We start from the raw sequence: 21770 nt of genomic DNA on the forward strand, positions 1-21770 counted from the left end.
ACTAAGTAAAAAAAAAATTCTTGAACAGTAAACTTGAGCGGTACCATTGGGGCGGCAAAATAGCTTTTTGACCATTCTCATTGGCTTAGCCAAATGAGGAGATTAGTTAAAATTTAGATAATTTGTCCCAAAAAGACTCTACATTGGATTGACCATCTCCAAAATAATTTGAATTTCTGCTACAGTGATTAGCCAAATATAGAGAACCACAATTGGTTCACTAAATATTAAAATAATAATTTCTCACTCCAATTAAGTTTAATCTCAATTTTTTTTATTAGCATTAAATGACATTTGAAAATATAATTTTTTTAATATTAATTTAATTAGAATATAATTATTATTAATATTAAGTTGGTAGAATTATAAAATGTGATACAAATAAATTAAATAAAAAAATTATTAATTTAATAATATTTTATTATTATATAGAGAGTGAATGGCTAATCTAATGTAGAAATTGAATTTAAATAGAATAGACAAATGTAAAAGCGTATAATATTGGTTAAATTTTAAAGATGAATTTAATCAATCCAATGAGAATGCTCTGAGGTCAAATAATAAGTGATGATTGCTATTCAAACTTCCAACTAATATAAAAAAGTGAACGCATTAATTTTCTATAGTTGGGGTTGTTGTCCTACCCTACCGGACCAAGAAATTCCGCAAGTCTATGATGCCATTTCAAATAACTAATTTATTAAAGAGAAAATATATTTACAAGTCGTGAATTGGGCAGCCGGAAAGTTTGAGATTGTGTTTTCTATAGAAAGCTACTTAAGCTGGAAAGAAAAATAAAAAGAAAAAAAGAGGTGGGCAATGACTACTTAATTTCTATAGCATGATTTAGTCAAATATATCCCAACAGATCAAAAACCAAGTTCGAGACAGTCAAATTAATACTAAATTCAAAACAAGAGTGAAAAATAAGTATATATGAAGTTATTATTATTTTATATATCGGTTTGAAAAGTAGTCGAAATGTGTACTATTACTCTTTTTTAAGTAAATGCTAGACTATTTTTTTTTTTTATTTTACACATGACACCATCACTATATTTTATTTGGATTTCATTTACATATATCAAACTTAGATTGCGTTTGGATGTTAAATTAAGTTGAGTGGAAATAATAAAATATTATTATTATTTTGAGATTTGAAAAAATTGAATTATTTATTATATTTTATATTAAAATTTAAAAAAATTAAAATGATGAATTGAAATGAGTTTACCTACCAAACAAAGTCTTAGTATAGACGGATGAGTGTAAAATAAGGTAAGACCATGCTTTTTTTACAAAGAAAATGCTAGATGCCCTACTGGGGGCTCCCGCTGGGCTCTAATGTTTTTTTATATGTGTGTTTTTTAGTTTTTTTTATATAGATATTTTTAATAATTTTAAATATTTAAAAAAAATCAAATAAAAATTACAATATTATTAAAAAATACTTCCTTAATCACGAAGTAGAATTTTTTATTCTACTTCGTGATTAAAGAAGTATTTTTTAATGATTTTTTTTTTACTTTCTAAAAATATTCAAAAAATTAAAAAATATATATATAAAAAATAAATTAAAAAAATACACATAAAAAAGTATATGCTAAGCCCAGTGGGCTGTAGCATGATCATTTTTACAAAGCCTTACACCTTTTTTTAAGCACCATGCCCTGCCACTTTTCAGCCATGTACTAACTGCTTATAGCATTCACATTGGGTTTCCTATAAAATTTCCTATAATTTAGCTAAAAATGACACTTTCTATAATTTTTTTTAAAATTTTACCCATCTTTCAAAAATCTTCTACATCTCATTCCCTATTCTTTCTCAATTCTATTAATACAATATTTTTCTATTATTTCTTAATTACTTTATTACTTTTTTCTCTCACTTCTATTTACAAATTTAACTACTTAATATTTTTTCTTATGTTTTGAACCATTACCATATTGAATATTTTAAACAAAAATTTAAATTTTTTTTTACGGGTTTGATAATATTTTTAAAATTATTATTTTTATATTTTAGTAATTATTTAAATTATTTTTAAAATTATTATTTAAAACTATAATAAATATGAATGCAAGAGAAAATGTAATTAATTAGAAGAATGTATTTTATTTATTAAAATAAAATATTAATAAAAGATGATTTATGGGATAAATAGTAATTTTTTATATTTAGAAAATTACTATTTATCTCCTAAATTAAAATTTTAAAATAAAAAATAAGATGGGAGGAAGTTTTTGAAGTTTTTCTAAATTATTTCTTATAATTTAAAAATAATAGTGATATAGGAATGGGATGCTCTCAGCACCTCCCTTGTTTGAAATTCAGACCCCCGAGACCGCCCGTACACTTACTCGGTTTGACCTGTCTTTCACAACACAAGTTTAGCTCCTTTTGCAAGCAACCTATTCCATGCCCTGCCGTGTACCAGCTTTTTCAGCCATCAAACTCACCTCCACACTAGGGGTGTGCAGAATTTCGAGAATTCCGACTCCGTCCGACCTCCGCTCCGATGCCGACTCCGACGGAGTCGGAGTTGTCGGAATTCGGAGTAACTCCGAATAATTTTTCGGAGTCGGAGTCGGAGTCGGAGCTCGAAGGAGCTCCGACTCCGACTCCGAATTTTTTTTTTAAACCCAGCTCCAAAACGACGTCGTTTTGGAGCTGGGTTTAAAAAAAAAATTATTGAACGACACCGTTCCACTTAATATGGAACGGCGTCGTTCGGAAGTTCCTTCTTGAAGGGGCTTCTCACTTCTTCTCCGTCGTTCACTAAGCTCACTTCCTCTTCCTTTTCACTTCTTCTTCTTCCTTCTTCCTTCTTCACTTCTTCTTCCTCCTTCACTTCTCTCTCGCGTCTCCCGTCCCAGTGACTGAACCAGTGAACCCTCCGTCTCGCGTTCTTCAGAACACCGTTCGTCGTTGCTCCTCCTTGCCGCCAACCCTCTGTTCAGCTTCCAGCCTTCTACCTACAGTGAGCCCTAAATAATTTTGGGTAAATTTAATTCAAGCACGTCTCTTATGAATTGGAGCCAGCAGTTGTGATTCTTGTGTATTGAATATTCAATATAGTCCCCAACACGGCGCTCAAAAACATGAATTTTACATTGTTTTGAAGACTTGCGCTCGAGCGAGGTGTCGAGCGCAAGTCGAGCGCACGTTGTATTGAACATTGGCTCGAGCGATATGTCGAGCGGAAAGTCAAGCGAACCTCTCTGGAAGAGTTCTGCTCGAGCGCTACGTCGAGCGCTCATCGAGCGAACCTCTCTGGAAGGGTTCTGCTCGAGCGCTACGTCGAGCGCTCATCGAGCGAAACTCTCTGTATGGATTCTGCTCGAGCGCGACGTCGAGCGCAGGTCGAGCGATCCTCTCTGTATGGATTCTGCTCGAGCGCCACGTCGAGCGCCTCTCTGTATGAGTTCTGCTCGAGCGCCACTTCGAGCGCACATCGAGCGAACCTTTCTGGATGGGTTCTGCTCGAGCGCTATGTCGAGCGCACGTCGAGCGAACCTCTCTGTATGGCTCTTGCTCGAGCGCACGTCGAGCGAACCCATCTGGATGGGTTCGTCTGAGTCAAGCGCACATCAACCGAACCTCAATGTAATAATACATCGATACATGTATTATTATGATACAATAATACATGTCCTATTGTATAATACAATAGCCTAGTTTATTTTTAAACTAATTTTTTGCTTCTAATTTAATTTTTTCAGCTTCATTGATTGTGATATGGATCCTAGACATAGTGGAGATGATCGTCCACAAGGGGATGTGGTGGATGCCAATGCTACAACTCCTACACCGGTGGATACTTCCACCCCTAGAGCCACATCTAGGGCAGCTACATCTAGAGCAGCTACATCTTGTGCGAGTAGTCGACTCCCACTCCCAGTTGATATAGAGGATGAAGATATGTTCAACGAGGAGGAGGAGATGCCCATTGAGCAAGATCAACCACCACGACCTTCTAAAAAGAGGTCGTGGACATGGGAGCATTTCACCAAAATTCCTGGTGAAATTGCGAACCCAGTGGCAAGATGTCATTATTGTGGATCACTTTGTGGATGCCATTCGAAGAAGCAAGGTACCAGTGTGTTAATAGCACATCTAAATGGTTGCCAACGATATAAGATAGCGAAGGGATTGCAAGCCACTGATCAGACCAACCTCAGTTACCAAACTTCTACAGCCACTGATGGTACACAGACTAAGAAATTGGTCATCCCTCAATATAGTGAGTAGATGTTGAGGGACATGCTTGCAGAGATGATAATTACTGATGAGATGCCATTTACCACAGTCGAGAAAAGAGGCTTTCGAAAGTTTCTAAATTTTGTTGAGCCACGATTTCCCATTCCATCACGGTATACAGTGATGCGAGATTGTATGAAGAGGCATGCGAAGGACAAGGAGGAGATGAGGAAGATGTTTATTACCACTGGCCAAAGAGTGTCTTTTACGACTGACACATGGACTTCCATACAGAACGTCTGCTACATGTGTATCACGGCACACTACATTGACAGTGAGTGGATTTTGCATAAAAAAATTATTGGTTTTAAAGAAATTGTGGATCATAAAGGTGCATCCATTGGGGCGAAGATGGATGATTGTTTAAAGGACTGGGGAATTCGAAAAGTGCTGTGTATTACAGTTGACAATGCCAGTGCGAATGAAACAGCAATTGATTGGTTTAAGCGGAACACGACGGTGAGAGATGATGTCATTCGGGCCCACGAGTTTATTCACGTTCGATGCTGTGCTCATATCATTAACCTCATAGTTGTTGAGGGATTAAAAGAGGTTCATGATTCCATAACCCGAGTCCGCAACATTGTACGATATGTGAGGGGTTCCCCTCAAAGGCTTGCCAAGTTTAAGGCAATAGCAGAAGATTTGAAGATTGAATGTTCTAGTATGATGTGCTTGGACGTTCCGACTCGATGGAATTCTACATACATGATGTTGGATGTGGCACAGAAGTACCAAAAAGCATTCGAGCGGATGGAGGTCGAGGATGGGGGCCTGAGGTATGCTTTGTTGGAGCCAGCAGGACAGGGGCTCGGTGCGCCAGACGCACATGATTGGACTAGTGTGAGTTATTTTGTTGAATTTTTAAGAACTTTTTATGAGATAACCATGCGACTATCTGGATCCAAATATACGACTGCGAACTCATTTTTCAGTGAGCTCTCAGAGCTTCACTTCCAGTTGGAAAATAGTTGTACTGACTCTGCTGGATTGTTATCTGATATGGCTACGAGGATGAAGATCAAATATGATAAATATTGGGGGAATATTGAGAAGATAAATAGATTGCTATTTGTGGCTGTGATCCTTGACCCCCGAGTTAAGTTGGCCGTTCTAGAATTTTGGGTAAATTTCGTCCTCGGGGCAGTGAAGGCTGGAGAGTTTATTAGATTGCTAAAAAGTGATGTTGATGACTTATATCATCACTACAGTACTAGTGCTCAGCCTTCATCCGCAGTTGGTAGCTCCTCACATTCGAGGCCGACAGGATCGACAGTTCCCTCAGGTGATACTGACCCATCTGTAGGGGTTAGAGGCAATCGTGTCATACGGCAGTATCATCAACTCATGTCAACAAGGAATATTATGCATTGTACATCTGAGGTTGAACGATATTTTATGGAAGCTGTCGAGGCACCTAGTGATGTATTTCAGTTATTAACTTGGTGGAAAGTTAATTCCACCAAGTATCCAGTCCTTTCCCGTGTGGCCCGAGATGTGCTAGCCATTCCTGTCACTACGGTTGCCTCAGAGTCGGCATTTAGCACTGGAGGTCGCGTGTTGGATGCTTATCGGAGTTCATTGTCACCGTCAACCGTGGAGGCCCTCGTTTGCACACAGAATTGGATAAGTGAAACGCCCATTGGACTAGATACCGTTGGCGTTGATGCCGAGAGCTATAGGCTTGAATCGGGTAAGTTTATATGCTTTTAAATGATGATTTAATTATTTTTAATGTTTCTAACTTCTACTTTTTATGATTTTATAGATCTAATTGTGAACCCTAACATAATTACCGATGATTGAGAGTTTGGAACGGACGCTACTTGAGAGTTGGGATGGAGTTGAGAGAACCTCATTTCTTGGTAAGAATCAAATTATTCTTTTACCGTATATAATTTTTTATTATCAATTTTTTTTCATCTATTGATTGCTACTTTCTATCTTCATTTCAGGCGTGACCAATGGAACATTGGGGTTTGAGTGAAACCCGTGTTTAATTTTTATGTAGTTATATTTCAAGACTGAGTCATATTGTTATTACGTTATAAATGAGACTGTTATAACTTATGGCTGCATCATACATGTTATTTACTTTTTAAACTATTTATATAGTTATATTTATGTACTTATATCCCGAGCAAATACGTGGGATAAGTACTCTTTATTCTATAATTTCTATTAGTACTTATCCATCATCTCTCAAAAGTTTATAATTTATTATCCAACTGAAATTAATCGAATTATACAAATTCGTACCATCATTCTTTTCTATAAAATTTTAAATTTGTGTAATTTTCAACTCATGAGTCATGAGCACTTTTAATGCTAAATTTCAGGCAGACATAAAACAAATTAAAGATATAATCAAAATTCAGTAACAAAATCAGAACGAATATTTAAATTATTGAAAACTCTTGAATAAACCAAATATTTGTAGATGGTTAACTTTTAAAAAAATATATATATGTTGCCCACTATCTGAAACGAAATTGAACAACAAAATTTAAATAATAATAAATAAAAAATTCTGAAATTGAGTTCGGAGTCGGAGCTCCGACCTCCGTTCGGAACTCCCTCAGAACTCCAGTCGGAGTTCCGATCGGAGGTCGGAGCTCCAACCTCCGATCGGAATCGGACTCCGACTACGTTCGGAGTCGGAGTCGGAGGGGAATTTTGGCTCCGAGTCCGGTCGGAGTCGGAGGTCGGAAATGACAACTCCGACTCCGTCGGAGTCGGAGCCCACCCCTACTCCACACTCAAGCCAGCTGCCCTTCCCTCTTGCCACCTGGTTTACTACAAAACCATTGCACCAACTCACTCATCCAACTTCACAAGCAAAGAGCATTCCAGCTCATGCCCTCCCCTAACGAACCCATCAACCCCTCATTCCTCTAGCTCTTTTGCTTCCCACGGTCACATCCTATTCAATCTCACTTGGCATTCCTCACTTGCACATACAAACAAGCACTTCAACCCTTGCACAAGAGAGAAGCCAAGTGTGAGAAAGAGGGAAGGAAGGAGCTAGCTTTTCTCCTAGTGACTAAATTCGGTAAGCCTTTTTCCTCAACTCTTCCTCTTCTATTTTTATTTTATTTTATTTTATTCAAGCTAAGAACATGTTAGCATTTGTGTTAGAATGCTTTTCTTTTAAGTGTTGAATTTCGGTGAAGTTGGAATTTGCTCAATTCGGTTAGCTTGAAATTGTATTGTTTGAAGTTGTAACTTGAAGTGCCATGTAACCCTAGGAATTGCTCGATACATTCACGGTGCATTTGGATGTTAAACTGAGTTGAGTTGAGTTGAGATGATGAAATATTGTTAAAATATTATTGTTTATTATTATTATTATTTTGAGATTTGAAAAAGTTGAATTATTTATTATATTTTGTGTTGGAATTTGAAAAAATTGTAATAATGAGTTGAGATGAGTTTAACTTCCAAACGAAGCCTCAGTTTTGATGAGTTTGTGACTTTTATGATGCATCTGGTCTTGGTCTTAGCTTGTACCACAAGTTCTCTCATTCAAAATTCTATTTAGAATCCTTGAGGGTTAGTGAAGCTGAAAGCTAGTGTGAGCATTCTCTTTGGGAGTTGGATCTTTTGAACTCTAAAGTGTCGGTTTGGTGAGTAGATCTTTTAAATTCTTTATAATGGAAGTTAGATCAATTTATTAAGTGTTGATTTGAATCTTGAAACTTGAGTTTAAGTTGAGTCTGTTATGCATAGTTATAGATGCAAGATTTCGGTGCAAGCTTTGAGGTTCTTAGCTATTTGCTTGAGTTAATCTTGAAACTTGGTGATGACATAGTTAAGACCTAGCTAAGGCCTAATTATGATGATTATGGGTGAGTTATTTCAAGAAATCAGCATGCTACATAAGGATTTAGTTAAATAATCAAGAGTAAATGAAATGTATGTTTCGATTTTTAAGGTTAAGTTATGATTTGAGTTCTATCTCTTTGATATCATGAATTAATTACTTTGTGTCATGTAATACTATCTATAAATGAGTACTAAGCATGTTAATAAACTAGAGTTTATGATTTATTATTTTCTTAGTGTTCATTAGTAAAAGAAAGGTAATGGAGATCATGCTAAAGTGTTTTGCTACACAACATCGACCACACTCCATATTCCACATTTTAAAATTTTTTTTATTGAGTTTATTCTTTTTCAATTATTTCAAATTTTCTATTCATTATTCATATAATAAATATTTGATAAAAGAAAAAAATAATAAAAATTAAAAAAAATATAGACTGTGGAGTGTGAAGAGGTTGTGAAGATTTATTCCATGCTAAAACTCGGTTTGTGATGTGTAGTATTGTGATTGTATTTGTTAATTTATATGATGAAGATCTGGTCATGTATGATATGAATCTAATGGTTTAACAAGTTATTAAGCTTTGATTTAAAATATGATGAAGTGTTAAATTTCGGATAAGTTATTATTAATATGCAATTAGGCTAAAATCACACTTGGTGTATGGTTAATGCCATTGAATCGGATTTGGGGTATTTCTCATAGTTTTTGAGCGATTCACTAAAATATAAATTCAAAAATGGATTTAGAATAGGAAATACATGAGGCTTATAAAGTTTTGTGAAGTTTGGGGCCATATTACAATTATTTAAAGTTAGGGGTATATCTGTAAATTTTGAGGAGTTAAGGGGTAGGTTTGAAAATAGTGCTCTAAGTGTGTTAGATTCTGTAATAATACTTGATAACATGATTCTTAACCTTAATATATCTCTTATTTCATCCCATGACGACTTATAAGACTTGTAGAGTTTGTAAGTTAACTTCTAACTTACTCTCGATTTATACTAGTATGTTAATAATAAATGTCATGTTAGTGAACTATTTTATTTTATGTTATTAGCAAGATCCAAAATATTTATGTCATACTATGTTTTCATCTATCATGAGACGTGAATATCTATCATGAAGCATGAACATGTCATGAAGTATTAGTTAAGCATGAAATCAAATTTTTGTCACTAACCCAATGTTAGGATGATTAATTATCCTAGTGGAACTCTTATATGAGTGTATAAAATGGCGTGAAATTCTCTGAGTCGACAAAGAATCATAAACAAGCTTCGAATAGGATCAAAAGATTCTCGAAGAAAAGTTAAAGGCACCTAACGCTAGTTGGTGTCATTAAGACTCATGATAATGGTTAATTTGAACCATTTTGAGCAAATATCCTGATAAGGTATTCACAGCTGGTCTAAGGACGTGTGATGTGGTGCGATAACCAAAAGGACTCCACTAGGCCGAACCTAACATAGGCTAGAAATCATATTTTGCTTGCTATTTGTCCCTTAAACACATCATCATACCTAATCGGAATTTAACAACTCATAAATATCAAATTCCTAATTCTAATATCATGTCAAGAAATTAAATAAAGCATTTTTCAAAACCATAATCTTGAAATATCAAAGAGTTAGCACAAAGCATCAATATTAGGTCAAACTGAACCTAATCTTGGTGTCTTTGGCCTTTCACTTGCATTTTGACACCAAGGACTCCAAAAGTCCACAAATCCTGACCTCTAATATGTTAATCACCCAATCCTAGTTGATAAGATGCATGACTAACAACAAAACTCAATTTGTTCAACAGGTAACAAGTGGCTTGCACAAAAATCTTTGAACCTGGAACTTAATCATGCTTAGCCTTGAACAAAATGACTAAATCTTTAATTTACATGCATACATTCTTGAAATAACATATCCATGTACCTCACATTCAAGTCCTAAATTGATTTAAGCACCTTATTCAACATATCATAGCAAATAATAACACCAAAGAAACCAAATAGTCAAGAAACCATAAATCAAAGCTTGAAGAACAAGATTTTATAAAAATAAAAAACATGGCTCTAACTTCCTAAGGCTACAATGACAAACTAAACCAAACAATCTCATGTTGAAGGGTTTTGATTCTAACAATTAGTTGATCATGCAAATCTATTTTATTAAAACCATATGGGCTATAAAGCAAACCATGAACTTGCATAAAAATCATAACAATACATCATGGAACTGAGATTTGAAGGATAACTCAACATGACAACAAAACTCTCAAGGTTTATCAACATACATCCAAACCAAATTTTTAACACCAAAGCCAACCTTTAAACTTCCAATAAAAATTAACCAAGACTCTCCCAAATATCCAAGATAGCTTAATAAAAAAAAAATATACAAGAGATTAAAGCTAGGAATGAAAACTTACAAGAAAACCAAGGAGCGAAGCACTAAGCTTTTTCTCTCCAAGACTTTCTTGGTCTCCTCTGTATGAAAGGAGTTAAGATTTTGCAAAGTGTTGGAGAATGAGAGTGGTTGGTGTGGGGCTATAAGGGCTTAATTGGAGTGGGTGAAATGTATGACACATGATGTGAAGATAACTTATGCAAGAGGGGAAGAAATCTACTGGAATGGAGGGCTAGAGTGTGCTGCCGAGTGGGCGATTTTGAGGTGAGGAACTTGAGTGTTTGACCTTCCATAAAGGACACTATTTGGGGCTGAACTCAAGGTACAAGATCAGGCCATGGAGTGGTCATTCAATGGAGAGAAGCTTGTGTGAGAAGTTAAGGGAAAAGAAAGGGTTTCCACTAGAACAAAAACAGCCTAACCGAATGGCATCCATTTAGGGTATAGTTAGGGTTTCAAGTCCACTTCCAATTGGTTTGGTCAAATGAGTGTACCATGGTGCAAGGGAGTGGATGAAGGTTTAAGAGATTGTACTTTAGTTGATGCTTGCTTGTAGAAGTGATATAAACAAGAGGGAAACACAATAGTCAAACCGAGTAACATTTAGGGTTTGGAATTGGGGTTTCGGTTACTCTATTTGGGTTTTCGACCCCCACAACATTTGGGGTTTCATTAGGGTTGAAACCCTGCTTGATGGCTGGCCAAAATGTACTTGAGTGGGTTGAATAGTGAAAAAGAAGGTATGTTGACTTGCTTGGTTTTCACTCAATTCACCTTACACATTTGTACTCTTCTTGCAAGTGTAAAGTGGGCTCCAATTGGAAGGTTGTGATGGCGCCATGTGTCCAAAAAAGATTTTCTAGTGATTCTAGGCTGATTTTGACATCCTCTATGTCAATTTGATGGCTGTTTGGACTACATGCCACATGGCACTCTTTAGTTGGTCTACTATTCACTCGAAAAATTTGAAACTTTTTTATTGCACCATAAAAACTTTAAATATTCATAAGAGTCTAATGGTGCAATTTTTTTCATCAAATTATACTCCTAAGTGCCTCAAATAAAATAAAAAAAGCAATCAATCCTCGTAGCGAATCATAATCCAATTACGCTAACAAATTAAAACCTAATCGATCGCTTGACTCATGAAATTCTTTCATGAAAATGAGTAGGATTGTTCACCTAACCTGACTTGAAAACACAAGGTTTCAAACAAATAATTACTTAACTAAATGGACTACTTGAATCCAATATCAAAAAATTGGTTTTTTCAACCTGACCCGACCATTTTTTTTTTGGGGGGTCTTTAAAAAATATAAATTAGATTCTAGATTAGTATTGGAGTTCATGACTCTCTAAATGAAGTTATGGATTAATTTTATCTTAAATTAAACTCATTTAAATTCTAGTTTTATGATTTTGGGCTTCCAAAGCTGTTAACTCCTTAGGAGTCTAAGTATGTTAACGTTAATATATATGATTATCGTCTTTTATCATTATTATCTTATATATATATATTTATATATATTCTCTAGTTTCAAGTTGTTACAAACACCCAAAGTGCATAAAAGTATCAATATTTTTATTTTATAGGCAATATGGCATTCTATTAAATCGAAGGAAAAAAAATGAGGGGATAAGAACTCAACAATTACCTTAGTGCATAAGATACAATTCATGAAATGCAAAATTATAAGTAATAAAGAAACAAATTCAATCAATTCCATAGACTTAAGTTCAGAACTATACAAAACAACGGTATGTTAAGATGATTGATTATAAATTCGAGTTGTAGTTATCTGTAGTTCACGAATCCCTGGTCTCAATTTCTACACTGTTTGTGATACCCCAATTTAAAGTTAGGACTTTGAGGTCACATTAGGTAATTATTTGGGCCGGATTAATTTTACAATTAACAAACCTTGGGCCCATGGTAGTCTAGAACTTACTTGTTAGAAACCTTTTTCTCGAATGTTTCTTAAATTTCGAAGTGGTAGCCACCCAATTTCTTTACGACCATGTGATTTTCGGTTTTTAGTATAAGGGAGACAATTGGCACTCATGTGTAATAAGTCTTTAGGGTTTCAAGGAAAGCTTTTATGAGGGAGATGAAGGGGTGCTCGGTTTGGCTATGGCTATGCCATTTGGCACCCATGCTACATAGTCCTTAGAGTTTCAAAAGCAATCATGAGGAAGACAAAGAGTGGTGTACGGTTTGAGGTAAGGTCACTAGAGTTCCCGGGGACAAATGATGAGGCTGAATGCAGAAGATCTATGTGTGCGTGCACCTAGGGAGCCAATCGGATTTAGGGTTGGTCAGTGAAATAATGATATCAAAAGAAGTTGAGGCATGATTGAGTGGGAGAGGAAGAGGCACACGGAAGGCACACGCCACCCACATGGCTGCCACCTTCTATTCTGCCACTTGGCAACCATGTACAATTGGTTAAGTAGGATCCCTTAGAATTTTGAGAAAGCCAATAACGAGAGAGAGAGAGCGAGAGATTTTAGTTTTGGCAAGAACATGCCACTTGGAGCCCATGCATATATGAGACCATTGGGTTTCTATGAGAGGAAATGATGAAGCAAGGAGAAGGGGCACTCAACGATGACACTTGGCGCCCATGAGGATTTGTGAGATTAATAGATACAACAATGAGGACTCAGTTAAGCCACATGGCATTCATGCAATGATTCCTTGACTTCTAAATACAAAGAAATGAGGAGGGAAGAGAGAGAGAGAGAGAGAGGACATTTTTGGTAGGTCACTTTTCGGGTTCCAAAAATCTAAGACAACAAGCAAGGAAAGGGAGCAAGACACAAGGCAAGCATGGATTGAGACTCATAGTATTCCCAAGGCATGCAATCGTGAGGATAAAGGGGAGAGAGAGAGAGAGGGTATATAAAGGGAGGCATTTATGGCACTCGGTTACACCTCGAAAGGAGAAATCAAAAGGTCATTTTGGCTTCCATAAGAATTTCTTCTCACACTCTCTTCTCCATTCTCACGCCTATCTCTGAGGAAAAACCCTAGTTACTTCTCTCATCAACACAAACCCCCCACACACCCAACTTGCTTCAAGATTTGGAGTCTTAGGAGCCAAGCATCTCAAGGAGCCCTAGCTACTAGGTAAGGAAAAACTTCATTCACCCAAGTTCTTTTCTAGGTTCATGAGTTTCGACTAGAGAGTACTCAAGGTATTGAGTATTTCTTTGGTTTTGAAATCAAGAGAGGAAATGAAGGAAAATGTTTTGGGTTCAGTTCTTTTCTGTGTACCGCTTGTTTAAATCTTTTTCTAAGAATAGTTTAAAAGGAGATTAGGTTCATGGAACTTGTTGCCATTCAGCCTATTAGGGTTTTACCATGTGAGTGAATGATTTGTTACGAACCTCGTGATACTCGGCCTATTAGGGTTTTGTCTATTACACATTTACACCCAACCAAATCATGCAAATAGACCAAGAAGACGTTGGGGTTTTGGCAATAGGGGCTACATGGAGAAATCTTTTTGCATGTATTTTGTGTTTGCATAATAAGAATTTTGGTGATCAGGGGAATATTCTTTGATATTCTTTTGTTTAATGTATGGATTTGGTTTTTTCTTTGTTTCTTTTCCAACTAACATGGCTCGAACTAAGAAAACTGCACATTGATTTGCTCTATCACCTAGTTGTCTAAGCTTACTCCAGAAAGAACTTAGGAGAAGAGTAAGACAAGAAGAATTGGATAAGCTGGTCGCCTCTTCCTGGAAACAAAGGAAAAATTAGAATATCATAGAACACACATGGTAGGATATGATGGGCAAGGCAATGTAAGGATGAGAAGAGCCTTACCTCACGAGGAATGACAACCACCTCCAGAGCCACTCATTTAGGCCGATGGAACAAGAACTCATTGGCAACGCCGCTGTGAAGAAGAACATCAAAGGCACAGAGACCAAATCAAACTACAAATCCAAAACACAGTAATATTACTAGAATACGACTCCAAAGTGCCACTAATGTTTATAGTGACAAGCCAGAATCAAGCCATGTAGCAAAAAAACAACTAGGACCTCAAGAGCCATTGGTACCTAGAATCCCTTCACCCAAAACATCAGGATCATTTGACTCATCATCTCACCGTTACCATTACTGGGAAGAAGGAATCCCTGATTACGAGGAAGATTATATACTGGAGTTAAGGGACTTAGTGGAACATATAAATATGTTTTATGACCAACTTGAAGAAGAACTCTTGTATTTTTCTTAGGACGAAGTGTCGGAAGCTGATGAAGTTGATTCACCCCCATCCGACTCCCCAACCAATACACAACCTTAGCCTTTCCCCTGTGTGTGTGTGTCTACTCACCTATAACGCACTCTCCAATTTTGAGAACGACATCTTCTTTTAAGAGGGGAAGGATGTAACACCCCACCAAATCATGCAAAAAGACCAAGAAGACATTGGGATTTTGGTAATAGGGGCCATATGGAAAAATCTTTTTGAATATTTGAGTTAGGATTTAGTCTAATGATTTCCACTACTTGAGAGATTATCTTTGGGAAACTCTTGGATCATTGGGCTTAGAAATGAACTATAGCATACAATGGATCTTACAAGGATATGAGGAAGACTCAAACTATAGAAAGGGGCTATAGATGAGGCCCAATATGGTAAGATAGTGCAGCCCAACAAGTACGTGGCTTCAATGGTAAGGCCATTTAGGCGCCCCCAGCCTATGCAAAGCCCCTAAAAATAAAAGTGAGGTGGTTTATTTTTTTTTAATTTTTTTGAAAAAAAAAAACCATTTCATCAAATAAAGTTTTAGAAAATTTTTATATTTTTCAACGTGTGCAAGGCCCCATAATATTAAATTTAATATCCAATACAATAAATTATTTATATTTTTAAATATCTTTTTTAATATCTTACTAAACTGAGGCACTAAATTTGCATTGAGGCATCATTTTAAGTTGTTGTATTAAATATAAATTAAAAAAAAATATTTAAAGATTTTAAATTAAATATCATATTATGAAAAATGTTGAAAATATTTCACATAATAATTTATATTTTATTGTATTATAAGTGTGAATGACTCTCTTAAATTTCATCTTAGGTCTCAATTTGTATTAAGTCGCCCCAACCAACAAGTTATACCTAAAGCCCAACATGTTGGACCTAGGGCCCAGTGGAAAGGTCCAAACCAAAGCCCAGCCCAACCTACAAACTCATGGCCGAAGTTGCCCAAACTTGGAGACCGAGCTTAGCAACTTGCCCAACACTCTTGGGCTTAGGAATGCAACACCTAGACTTGAATATTTGACCATAGCTAGACCATGTGGCGTCTAAAAGGACCTTGGATGCCAAGTACCTTCCACCATTATTCAAGAGATAAATTCTGAATTGGGTATGACAATAGGACAAAAACCAAGACAAAATAGCATGAATGCTATGTATCGGCTATTGGACTTCAAACCTATCTTACTCCCCTTGAATTAGATCCCAAGCATTAGCTCTGGGATGTTTGGATGGTAAGTGTTTGAGAATATTTGTGAATAGTAATAAGAAGAGATTGGAAAAACGTGTGGGTTCCATTGAGAATGTTTTGAGTTGTTTAGATGTATGAAATATGTTTGGTTGTTGACTTTTGAACAAGAATGTAAAAAAGGTGTGAGACTATCAGTTATAAAATTTATTAATAATAATGGTAAAATGATGATTTTAATTATATATTGTTGAAATAAATAGAATTATTATTTATCAAATATAGTTTCAATATCTTTGAAAAATATTTTTGCACAATTTTTTTAAAAACATTTTATTTGTATCGTAATTAAGCTAAAAATCATTTTTTCGCGATATTTTCTTAAACTCACAAATACACTTTGGAATTTTTTCGACATTCCGAGAGTTATTTAATTAAATCAAATCGAAATTATATTAAGAATTAGAAAATAAAAAACAACAGTTTGTTTAGTCCAAAATTATTCGAGAATATTGAAATTATTTAATTCCAAACTTGTTAAAGAAATTAATCAAATTTCTTAATTTTTTTTTTAACACAAGATCCTCATGCTCCCCACAATATAATTAAATTTTTTACTGGTAGTGTGCTCATATAACCAATAAAAGTCAATTTTCTTCTTCTACATATATTTTCACCCAACTTCAATATCAGTTCAATAAAACATTAAAAATGTTCGCGAATAAAAAAACTTCTCTTGTAACAATCTAAAGCTAATAACTTTTAACAAAACATCTGGCTTTTGCCAATTAGAGTCATAAAATACCATCAAATTTAATATAAAAATCAACTCTCACTCCTATTCACCCTCATGCTAAGTGTTATTGTATCTCTTGTTGTTGTCATGGCCTGTGCAGATGTAGATGACAAATCAAGAACACGCAACAGATGTTTCGGATGATCTGCAACGATATGCCCCTGATAGCGATCCAGATTCTCAAATTTATGCAAATATTTATCATTTGATGTAGTGCTGCGAATAATATTATGCATGACACAACATCCAATGATAATATATCGCTGCCTACAAAGCTTGTACTCATTCATGTACCGCAATATCTTAAAGCGTTTCTTTAGGAACCCGAATGTCCTATCAATAACATTCCGTAGGGAAGAATGTCGCTAATTGAAATGGTCTTAGTATCCTTGGAATGAACAATTTCTGTGACGTTCAGACCTATGATCGCACCCTCGGATATGGCGGCATAAATTTCTGAATACATGGAAAGGCGAAATCTACTAAGTAATATTTACTTGAAAAATATAAACATTCCATTAATAATGTTTTGCTCAAAGATTGCGGAATACCGCTTGTCTAGAAATTAATTATGTACAAATACTTATCCGGAGGAAGCCATGGAAAATGTGTCTACACGACTCAACGCATCCATAAATAGTCAAGCATCGTAGTCAGTAACCTCCTACACAAAGTATATGAACGAAAACATCTTCTTGAAATGACACGTGCGAGGACAATATAACTAATTCAATGTTAAAGAGTTATATATGTGTTAGATATCTACGTGGGCACCGCTGCGTCAACAAAAGTCTCCTCAATTGCATCATAACAACTTTGCATGTATAGAAGCCAATGTTGTTTCTGCATGTATAGTCAATGAGTGAGAGCACACAGCGAGAGTGTCAACCATATATCTAGAATAATAGTAATTTTGAAGAAGAATTTGTTACCTCAAACCATGGATAATGTTTGAAATTATCGAGATTATAAGGCGACATCCCATCACCTTGTGTATTGACGATCACTTGAGGAGTTAGGCGACATAGTGCACGCATGACTTCGTACACACGTCAATTAACAATTTCAATCGAATGTTGAAACCAGTCGACTATGACCTGTTGAGCTGAGCCATGTGCGACGGTGTATGCAAACATGGCAACGATTTCGTCAACAGAAACCCCTCGGGTCGATTCGAGAATGACATCTGCACATAACATATTGCCTATCAATTGGAATTAGGGGTGGGCAGCGAGGGCGCATCTAGGGCCCTTAGCGAGGGCGGGTGGCGGGGAGGGCCCAACCCCGCCCCGCATTTCCCCTGCCCTGCCCCCATTTTTTTATATATATATATTATTAAATATGTATTTATATTTTAAAAATTGTGTATATATAAATATATATTACAATTTATTAGACTTGTTCACAAAAAAATTGCATTGACATTTAAAAACTACATAGTTTAAAAATTAATACACTACAATTTACACAAAATATGCATTGACAAATTTAAAAATTACATAATTTAAAAACTAATACACTACAATTTACACAAAATATGCACTAGCAAATTTAAAAATTACATAGTTTTTAAATTATAGTCATATTTACAAAATTTAAATTTATAATTTGGATCTAAAAATGTATTTTTAATTACTTTTGCACTTGTAAATAATTTTTAAATCAAATAAAAGTAGTGTTTTTTTTAAGTGAAAAGAAGCAGGGCGGATTGAGAATCCGCCCCGCACCCCACCCCATGCGGGGCGGGGTGCGGGGAAGGGGTGCCCCCGTCCCGTAGGGGGCGGGTAGCACCCCTAATTGGAATGCATATACTTCCATCCAAAATATGTCCAAACAATTTCTTGGGTGTCCATTGAGATTTGCAATGATATAATCTCGTCCGCATATGTCGATATCATGTTGCGGCATTCACTCAACCGCTAGCACAACGAATTCCTGATCTGCAGCGGTAATAAGAATGGTTAGGTTATTTATATTTGAGAGATTATGCCTCTGCCATTGTTGGTATTCCTCCCACTTTGGATAATGGTTGCTACTTGATGCACTCTCATCGAAGGCATTGTTTGCTTCCGTTTGGGGCCCATTATCTAATCCATTGTTTGCGTCCATTTGATATTCATACCCGTCTGACCCACTTCCTTCATCCATTGTGTAGTTTGAAAAACAATTAGCCCAAGTACATTCCTCCATTTGCATGAGTAGGATATAAATTCATTTATTGGTTATAACAGTGAATATTAACAAAATTGTATCAATTATAAACAGCTTATATCGATCAATTATACCAATCATATACTAGGTTTCATCTCGTAGGAATAAAATCCATCCACAATTTGATATAGTTCCTAAACAACGGATTCAAAAAATTGCATAATGTAGAGTCAAGAGCGAACTTAGATTTTTTAGGAAAGACCTTGATCCTGCTGCATTCTAAAGAATTTTTCCTCTCGCTTTTTTCCTCAAGCAAAAAGCTGATGTTCTGGAATTTGAGAACTTGTTTTTGGCATGGACATAGCTCATCTTTACATAAGCATGACCCCACCCATCTTTGAAGAGGCTCAATTTGATGCTTATGTAAAGACGAGTTGCGTCCATGCCAATAACAACTTCCCAAATTCCAGAACATCAGTTTTTTGCTTGAGGAAAAAAGCGAAAGGAAAAATTCGTTAGAACGCAACTCGTCACAACAACGCTCGTTACAAAGATTCGTTAAAGCGAGCACCTGTCTCTCTCATCGTGACATTGAAAAGAGATTCTAAAGTTCGACATGATCGACGTCTTTCTTAAAAAATCTAGGTTCACTCTTGAGTCTACATTATGCAATTTGTTGTATCCAATGTTTAGGAACTATATCAATTTGTGGATGGGTTTTATTCTTACGAGATGAAACCTGGTATATCGCGATATAATTGACCGATATAAGCTGTCTATAATTGATACAATTTTGTTAATATTTATTGTTATAACTAATAAATGAATTTATGTTCTACTCATGCAAATGGCGGAATGTATTTGGGCTAATCATTTTTCAAACTGTAGAATGGATAAATGAAGTGGGTCAGTCGGGTATGAGTACTAGATGGACGCAAACAATGAGTCAGATGATGAGTCCCAAACGGAGGCAAACAACTGCATCAAGTAGCAACCATAATCCAACGTGGGAGGAATACCAACAATGGCAGAGGGATTAGGCATAATCCCTCATATATAAATAACCTAGTCGTTCTTATTGCCGCTGCAGAACAAGAATCTGTTGTGCCAACGGTTGAGCAAATGTAGCATCATGATATCGGTGTACGCGGACGAGATTATATCATCACAATCCTCAATGGACACCTGGGGAATTACCTGGACATGTTTCGGATGGAAGTATATGCATTCCAAGCATTACACAATATGTTACGTGCGGATGTCATCTCAACCGGTTTCCGTTGAGGAAGCGATTGCCCTGTTCACATATACCGTCACACATGGCTCAACTCAACGGGTCACAGTCGGCCAGTTTTAACATTCGATTGAAATTGTTAATCGAGATGTGTACGAAGTCATGCGTGTACTATGTCGCTTAGCTCCTCAAGTGATTGTCAATACACAAGGTGATGGGGTGTTGCCTTATATTCGCGGCAATTCCAGACATTATCCATGGTTATAAATTCTTCCTTGAAATTAATAGTATTGTAGATATGTGGAACACTGTCGCAGTGTGCTCTCACTCATTGATTGTACATGTAAAAATAGCATTGGCTTATATGCGTGCAGAAATGTTATGGTGCAATCGACGAGACTTTTATTGACGCAATGGTATCTGCGCAGATATCTAACTTGACATCATCAAGTTAACCATAATGTCCTCACAGCGTGTGATTTCAATATGTTGTTTACATTCGTATACTTTGGGTGGGAGGGGAGATGCTCGAGTATTTGTGGATGCATTGAGTCATGTAGAGACGTTTTCCATAGCCTCCTGAGGGTAAGTATTTGTACATAACAAAATATTATGAATAGAATGTTTATATTTTTCAAGTCGATATTACTTAGTAGATTCTACCTTTCCATATATTCAAGCATTTATACTGCCGTATCCGAGGGTGTGATATCACAGGTCTGAGCGTCACAGAAATCGGCATTCTTCCTTACAAAATGTTATTGAGATGACATTCAGGATTCTAAAAAAAATGTTATAAGATATTGCGGTACATAAATGGGTACAAGCTTTGCAAGCAATGATATATTATCATTGGATATTGTGTCATACATAATATTATTCGCAGCACTGCACCGAATGATAAATCTTTGCATAAGATATTGTGTGTTCCTAATATGTCATCTATGTCTGCACAAACCATGGCAACAAGGGACTCTTTCGCACTTAGCATGTGGACAAAAATGAGTGGGAGTTAATTTTTGTATTAAATTCGACTCTAATTGGCGAAAGCCAGATATTTTGCAAAAAGTTATTAACTTTATGCCGTTACAAGAGAAGATATTTTATTGAACCGATGTAGAAGAAGGAAATTGACTTTTATTGCTTATATGAGCACACTAGTAAGAAAAAATTTAATTATATTGTGGGGAGCACGAGGATGTCGTGTTAAAAAAAATTAAGAATTTTGATTTCTTTAACAAGTTTAGAATTAAATAATTTCAATATTCTCGAATAATTTTGGACGAAACAAACTGTTGTTTTTATTTTCTAATTCTTAATATAATTTCGATTGGATTTAATTAAATAACTCTTGGAGTACCGAAAAAGTTCCAAAGAACGTATCTGTGCATTTAAAAAAATAGCAAAAAAATAATTTTTAACTTGATTATGATACAAATAAAATATTTTAAAAAATTGTGTGCAAATAGATTTTTCAAAGATGTTGGCAATACATTTAATAAATAATAATTATATTTATTTCAACAATATATAAATAAAATCATCATTTCACTATTATTATTAAGTCAACAACCCAATATACTTTATACATCCAAACAACTCAAAACACTCAATGGGACCCACACCT

This window comes from Juglans regia, chromosome 13 (assembly GCF_001411555.2).
Source record: "Juglans regia cultivar Chandler chromosome 13, Walnut 2.0, whole genome shotgun sequence".
Classification (NCBI taxonomy): domain Eukaryota; kingdom Viridiplantae; phylum Streptophyta; class Magnoliopsida; order Fagales; family Juglandaceae; genus Juglans; species Juglans regia.